Raw genomic sequence first — 7484 nt, 5'->3', positions numbered from 1 at the left:
GCAGCAGCAGCAGCAGCAGCAGCAGCAGCAGCAGCAGCAGCAGCAGCAGCAGCAGCAGCAGCAGCAGCAGCAGCAGCAGCAGCAGCAGCAGCAGCAGCAGCAGCAGCAGCAGCAGCAGCAGCAGCAGCAGCAGCAGCAGCAGCAGCAGCAGCAGCAGCAGCAGCAGCAGCAGCAGCAGCAGCAGCAGCAGCAGCAGCAGCAGCAGCAGCAGCAGCAGCAGCAGCAGCAGCAGCAGCAGCAGCAGCAGCAGCAGCAGCAGCAGCAGCAGCAGCAGCAGCAGCAGCAGCAGCAGCAGCAGCAGCAGCAGCAGCAGCAGCAGCAGCAGCAGCAGCAGCAGCAGCAGCAGCAGCAGCAGCAGCAGCAGCAGCAGCAGCAGCAGCAGCAGCAGCAGCAGCAGCAGCAGCAGCAGCAGCAGCAGCAGCAGCAGCAGCAGCAGCAGCAGCAGCAGCAGCAGCAGCAGCAGCAGCAGCAGCAGCAGCAGCAGCAGCAGCAGCAGCAGCAGCAGCAGCAGCAGCAGCAGCAGCAGCAGCAGCAGCAGCAGCAGCAGCAGCAGCAGCAGCAGCAGCAGCAGCAGCAGCAGCAGCAGCAGCAGCAGCAGCAGCAGCAGCAGCAGCAGCAGCAGCAGCAGCAGCAGCAGCAGCAGCAGCAGCAGCAGCAGCAGCAGCAGCAGCAGCAGCAGCAGCAGCAGCAGCAGCAGCAGCAGCAGCAGCAGCAGCAGCAGCAGCAGCAGCAGCAGCAGCAGCAGCAGCAGCAGCAGCAGCAGCAGCAGCAGCAGCAGCAGCAGCAGCAGCAGCAGCAGCAGCAGCAGCAGCAGCAGCAGCAGCAGCAGCAGCAGCAGCAGCAGCAGCAGCAGCAGCAGCAGCAGCAGCAGCAGCAGCAGCAGCAGCAGCAGCAGCAGCAGCAGCAGCAGCAGCAGCAGCAGCAGCAGCAGCAGCAGCAGCAGCAGCAGCAGCAGCAGCAGCAGCAGCAGCAGCAGCAGCAGCAGCAGCAGCAGCAGCAGCAGCAGCAGCAGCAGCAGCAGCAGCAGCAGCAGCAGCAGCAGCAGCAGCAGCAGCAGCAGCAGCAGCAGCAGCAGCAGCAGCAGCAGCAGCAGCAGCAGCAGCAGCAGCAGCAGCAGCAGCAGCAGCAGCAGCAGCAGCAGCAGCAGCAGCAGCAGCAGCAGCAGCAGCAGCAGCAGCAGCAGCAGCAGCAGCAGCAGCAGCAGCAGCAGCAGCAGCAGCAGCAGCAGCAGCAGCAGCAGCAGCAGCAGCAGCAGCAGCAGCAGCAGCAGCAGCAGCAGCAGCAGCAGCAGCAGCAGCAGCAGCAGCAGCAGCAGCAGCAGCAGCAGCAGCAGCAGCAGCAGCAGCAGCAGCAGCAGCAGCAGCAGCAGCAGCAGCAGCAGCAGCAGCAGCAGCAGCAGCAGCAGCAGCAGCAGCAGCAGCAGCAGCAGCAGCAGCAGCAGCAGCAGCAGCAGCAGCAGCAGCAGCAGCAGCAGCAGCAGCAGCAGCAGCAGCAGCAGCAGCAGCAGCAGCAGCAGCAGCAGCAGCAGCAGCAGCAGCAGCAGCAGCAGCAGCAGCAGCAGCAGCAGCAGCAGCAGCAGCAGCAGCAGCAGCAGCAGCAGCAGCAGCAGCAGCAGCAGCAGCAGCAGCAGCAGCAGCAGCAGCAGCAGCAGCAGCAGCAGCAGCAGCAGCAGCAGCAGCAGCAGCAGCAGCAGCAGCATTGCGGATGTTGTCAGCACCCTTGAAAACGCCCGCAACACCAGCCAAGTGGGATACCTCATCCTGCTCGACATCAGAAGCGCCTTCGATTGTCTTCCTCACTGGGCAGTGATCGACGCGCTAAAAAACATTGGTGCCACCGGCCGCCTCCTGAACTTCGTCAGTGCGTTCCTCAGCGAGCGAACACTCTCCGTGAAGGTGGGCAACACCTGTAGTGCCCCCCGTCCAGTGCCATGCGGTGTCCCTCAGGGAAGTGTGCTGAGCCCTTTCCTATTCAACATCGTGCTGGCCCAACTACCCTTGTGTCTCCCCCGTGCTGAGCGCGAGTTTGCGCGTGTGTGTGTATATGCGGACGATGTTGCCCTGTTCGCCTCATCAACAACCCGCAGCAACGCCTCATCGCTTCGCGACCTTCAGCGTGCGCTCGATGCTGTCACCGCGTTTATTCGCAGTGTCGGCCTCGCAGTGTCGGCCGAAAAAACTGAAGCCCTGCTCTACCATCCCCGTGGTGCTGCAGCCCGCAACAAAACACGCCCTCTTCGCCTGGACGGAACCCCCCTGCCTTGGCGCACAACGGTTGTTTACCTCGGCCTCAAAATTGATGCCCGCATCACCTGGCGCCTTGCGGTGGATAAAGTGTGCGCAGACACCAAGCGCATAGGTAAACTAGCGCTTCGTCTCCTTGCCAAAGGTGAAGGAGCCTCTCCCCCGCTCTGTGCAAGAATCCATGAAGCGATCGCCTCAGCCAGAGCATTGTATGCCCTTCCCCTGCTCAGCCTCAGCCCACTCCAATGGAAAAGGCTGGACACATGCCATAGGAACGCCATACGACACATATATGGTCTCCCCAACGGATCTCAGGTGGCAGCGACCTATGCAGAAACCCGCAACATCCCCCTCTCACTAAGAGCACTCAAAACTGCCCTCAACCACATCGAGCGGCTTCACCGAGCACAAGATGGCTCTGAACTTCTTCGCAGAATTTCAGCCAAACCTAACACACGCATCGGTCGTGTCATGTGCCTCTTCCGTGAGATACTGGGCCCCTCTCCACCGCCCCTTGCTGCTCCACAACCCCCACATGAAATCTGCCCGCCCCGCATCTATCAGGGTCTCCCAGGGGTGAAGAGCAAACGAAACACGCCCGTATGCGCCCTTCAGCAAGAGGCCGCATCCAAAATTCACACGGATTTTCGTCACCGAACCCTCATCTTTACTGATGGGTCAGTCCGTCAGCAAGAAAAATCCGCAGCTGCCGCATGTGTGATTCCCGACTTGGACACCTCTAAATTATGCAGGCTACACTTCCCTTCCTCGTCACAAACAGCTGAGATAGCTGCACTCAATCTGGCAGCCACCCTGCTCCTGGAAAGCCCTGAAATTAAAAATGCTGCCATTCTCACCGATTCGAGGGCAGCGCTTCAGGCCCTTGCGCAGCCTAGCAAAGGACCTCGCCTACTGCAAGTATGCGCACGCAACTTCCAACGCCTCGCCGAATCCGGCTGCGATACAGTCCTACAATGGATCCCATCGCACTGTGGGATAGGGGGCAACGAACTTGCTGATGAGCTCGCTCGATCAGCCCACCACCCGTCCGTTCCCATGTGCGCGGACAACACTACATATGACTGTGCTCGTCTTGCAATCGCGCGACACACCATTTCCCACCACCCTGACCCTCGCATCGCCAGCGGCCACCCCTTCCGTGCAGTTAATACTCGCCTCTTCGCCCGGAGAGACTATGTTCTGCTGTTGCGCCTCCGCATCGGATGTGTTTGGACCGGTGTGCGCGCTAGCCGACTACGAGGAATGTCTCCCCTGTATGCGTCGTGCGGTGACGCAGAAACACTCGAACACGTTCTGTGTATGTGCCCTGTGTACTCGCAACCGCGACACCTCCTTCGGGAAGGTTACCGAAATCTTGGACTTCCCTGTGCTAACACATGTGAGATCCTTCACCCGTCTGGCCCTCCCCACAAAGTGCAAAGTGCCCTAAAAGTGCTCCTGTTATTCCTACGGGACAGTGGACTATAAGTGCAAAACTGTGAACACTTTCCATCTTCCCCTAGTGCGCAAATTATTGCCAGCAACTCTCACCAATTCAGTGTGCCACTCCCGCGCTATTCCCCGCATAGCACCAGTTCCATTTTTTTTTTTTTATTATCATTATTCTGTTTGTGTTTTTTTTTTTTTCTTTAAGTCCTATAAGGCCTTTTTGCACAAGGACCTTCTCTCACTCCTGCGCGCAACCAACTGCCCGCAAATCGTCTAACTTTTATCTCTACCAATTTATGTAATGCCCACAGAATCTTTTTTTTTTTTTTCTGTGTGTGTGTGTTTATCATTATCAATTCCTCCGTTACATATTCCATAAGGTCCCATGCACCTTCTGCAAAGGCCCTATCTCCTCCATCTCAAATAATCCCCTCAGACTACTTTTTTTTTTTTTTCTCCCTCCACTTATTATTTTTTTTTTTTTGTGGTGTTTATTATCATCAATTCTTCCTTTATATATCCCATAAGGTCCCATCCACCCTCTGCAAAGGCCCTTCCTTCACAGCCTATCTGTTGCATTTCAACTAATGCCCTCAGACTACTTTTTTTTTCCCTCTCTTCTTTTTTTTTTTTTTCTTTTGTCTGTTTAGTATCATCAATTGCTCCGTTACATATTCCATAAGGTCCCATCCACCTTCTGCAAAGGCCCTATCTCCTCCATCTCAAATAATCCCCTCAGACTACTTTTTTTTTTTTTTCTCCCTCCACTTATTATTTTTTTTTTTTTGTGGTGTTTATTATCATCAATTCTTCCTTTATATATCCCATAAGGTCCCATCCACCCTCTGCAAAGGCCCTTCCTTCACAGCCTATCTGTTGCATTTCAACTAATGCCCTCAGACTACTTTTTTTTTCCCTCTCTTCTTTTTTTTTTTTTTCTTTTGTCTGTTTAGTATCATCAATTGCTCCGTTACATATTCCATAAGGTCCCATCCACCTTCTGCAAAGGCCCTATCTCCTGCATTTCAAATAATCCCCTCAGACTTTTTTTTTTTCTCCCTCTTCTTTTTTTTTTTTTGTGGTGTTTATTATCATCAATTCTTCCTTTATATATCCCATAAGGTCCCATGCAACCTCTGCAAAGGCCCTTCCTTCCCAGCCTATCTGTCGCATTTCAAATATGCCCTCAGACTACTTTTTTTTTATTATTATTATTATTTTTTATTATTATTATTATCTTATCTCCTCCTATATTATCCCACAAGGCTCTTTGCCCCTTCTGCAAGGCCCCACTCCTCCCACCGCGCGCATCCAACTGCTAGCATAAGCATCCATGACATTCCAAATCTCCCTATCAGATTTTCTTTTTTTTTTTTTTCCCTTTCTTTAAACCTCATAATTATCTCTACATATGTCATGAAGGCTTTCTCCTTTGCGCGGCACGTCCCCGCTTCAAAATCCACCAATCCTTGTTGTACGAGTGTTTGCCCTTCCATGTTTGGCATTTTTCTCCAGGGGTCCTCGACATTGACTACCAACGACAACGCTTTCGCTCCCCCTTCCTCTCCCCTCTTTCATTCCCCCTTACCCTCTACTCGGCCCCGTAGCGGTGTATCCCTGCAAGTACAGGAGACAGTTATAGGGCCGTGTAATCCCCCCCCCCCTTCTCTTCCCCCCTCAACAAGAATCTCATTATTATTATCTGTCACACAGAGCAAGTGTGACAGATACTGCGCCTTTTTCTTCCAGCGACAGTAGCGATGGTGTACCTACAAACTTGCTCTAGGCGGATAAAGTGCGACTAATTAACGCCGATAAGAGGCAAATGATAGAGGAGAGGAGGGATTCCCCTGATACTTAATATCCGAAATAGACTGCTGAAGGTCATTTCTTACTAAGCAAACCTGTGCATTCCACGAGGTTTGTCTATTTATGATCTGAATTATTACGTAACTAAACTCTCCTTAAGCGAACGACCTCGCATTACCGAAGTGCCTGCAACGGAGCAGCACCAAAACAGCCGCCGATGAGTTATAAAATCTGACTTTTGATGGTATAGCGAGGGGGAAAGCGCGAACGCAGTCCCCCACTACCAAAAATTGCATGCCCCATCTGCCCCAGTTTGGGGTAGTGGCAGGGGTCAGCACGAGCGTAGTGCAATGCCCGCACCTCTCCCTGGAGGCACCGCCTTGCTGATCACGGTAGCCTCGGCACCAGGTAAGTATGCTTGGACGACGTCTCTGCCGCGGAGGCAACCTACAGAGACACCGCCTTCTGCTCAAGTTACGACCGTTGGGAAATAAAAGAACGTGCCTCTCCCTGCTCCGTGTTGCTTGTCCACCCGGAGAATAACAAATGTTTTCTTGCGAACTCTCAAGCTGTTAATTCAAAACTATTTTGTAGAAGCCTACTGACCATTATATGTGCACAAAATAGGCTACAAACTCGCACAACACGCTGGCGTATGTCTCAGTGTTGCTAATAGACATGTTTAACGGGTGGTGGCGCCACCTCACCAGCCTTCCAACTTCTCGCATTCCTCTACTGCGGCAATGCACTGCAGCGTATTGAGCGATTGAGCGTGCAGAGTTCGTGCCCCCAAGCAGTTCGTACCGGAGAAAGTCCCAGCGATTCGCGCGTTTCCGGCAAGAAACCATTCCCGTGAGTCTCGCAAGTGGCGTCACGGACTCCGATCGCATTGTAGTAGTGTGCCACGGGACTATCACTTGACAAGGGTAACGTTGAACCTGCGTCACGGCTACAATCCTCGCCCTCTCAGCAGTTTTTTCTTTTTTTTTACTCTTTTCCGGGCTTTTTCTTTCGAACTTTTTTCCTTGTCTTTTTTTTTTGCGCACATTCTTTGTAGAGGTCCCGTATTCCTTCCCGATATTCCGCTAACCACGCCCTACCTCCATTTCCCTCTTCGTGCTAACATACATTAAGTGTCCTAGGATTTAACGTGCTTTCTATACCTGCCGTGTTTTTTTTTTTCTTTTTTTTTTTTTCAATTCATTTCACCACCTTTCTACCTGTTTCTTTTCAACGCACTGACCTGTTTGCTCATCCACGACCCTCGCCTTGCTTTACATAGCGCAAATATGAAAAAGTTAACCCTCACGGTCTGCGTAGGGTTGTTCAATATGAAAAGCAGCAAAGTTATGCCATTCATTAAGTTACCCGTTCCTCTGTCGTTTATGTGTCAAGTATACTTTTTTGTGTGTTTTATTGATTATAAATGTAACGTCCAAAAGTAATTTTCGCCTTTACTTGAGAAAATAAAACGAACCGTCTTTTTGAGCAAACTGATAGTTCCCTTTCATACTCGGAGACAGTGTACAAAGACTACGTGGGGAAAGCAGCGTCAGAAATCGAGCAGGCAACGCAGCTTGTGGAGGTGGCACGCATACGTGCTTACTTGTTTTTTGTTTTTCCTTATAAACCACTTGGCTTAGACGACAATTACTATTTCGAATGAAATTAGAGCATTCTGCGTCTCTCGTACTATACTAAACAGTACCCTAATTTCGGCAATTTAACAAAAAGCACATGCAAATCTTCGTGTATTTCGCTTCGCTCCGAATATAATTCCTATCAGTTTAACAAATCTAATAAACCACGTGGCGTAGACGGCCCCCGCCGTGAGTGAGTGATGCAGTGGTAAGACGCGCCCGACTACTGTGCCGGAGTTCCCGGGTCCGAACCCGACCACGGCGGCTGCGTTTTTCGATGGAGGCAAAACGAAGTGGCGTCCGTGTGCTGGTGCGATGTCAGCGCACGTTAAAGATCCTCAGG

At 52.6% G+C, this 7484-nt stretch overlaps 1 non-coding gene across 1 annotated transcript; it reads right to left on the bottom strand.

Moving 5' to 3' along the window:
• Positions 1-5753: 5753 nt before the first annotated feature.
• Positions 5754-5917, bottom strand: LOC146184386 (U1 spliceosomal RNA). The gene has a single exon (XR_014709023.1). It is a non-coding gene; the product is annotated as a U1 spliceosomal RNA (small nuclear RNA).
• Between the last annotated feature and the right edge of the window lie 1567 nt (positions 5918-7484).

Source organism: Amblyomma maculatum, chromosome 7, assembly GCF_055883805.1.
Source record: "Amblyomma maculatum isolate TAMU_Amacu chromosome 7, ASM5588380v1, whole genome shotgun sequence".
Taxonomy (NCBI): Eukaryota; Metazoa; Arthropoda; class Arachnida; order Ixodida; family Ixodidae; genus Amblyomma; species Amblyomma maculatum.
This window is presented reverse-complemented; position numbering and strand designations above follow the sequence as displayed.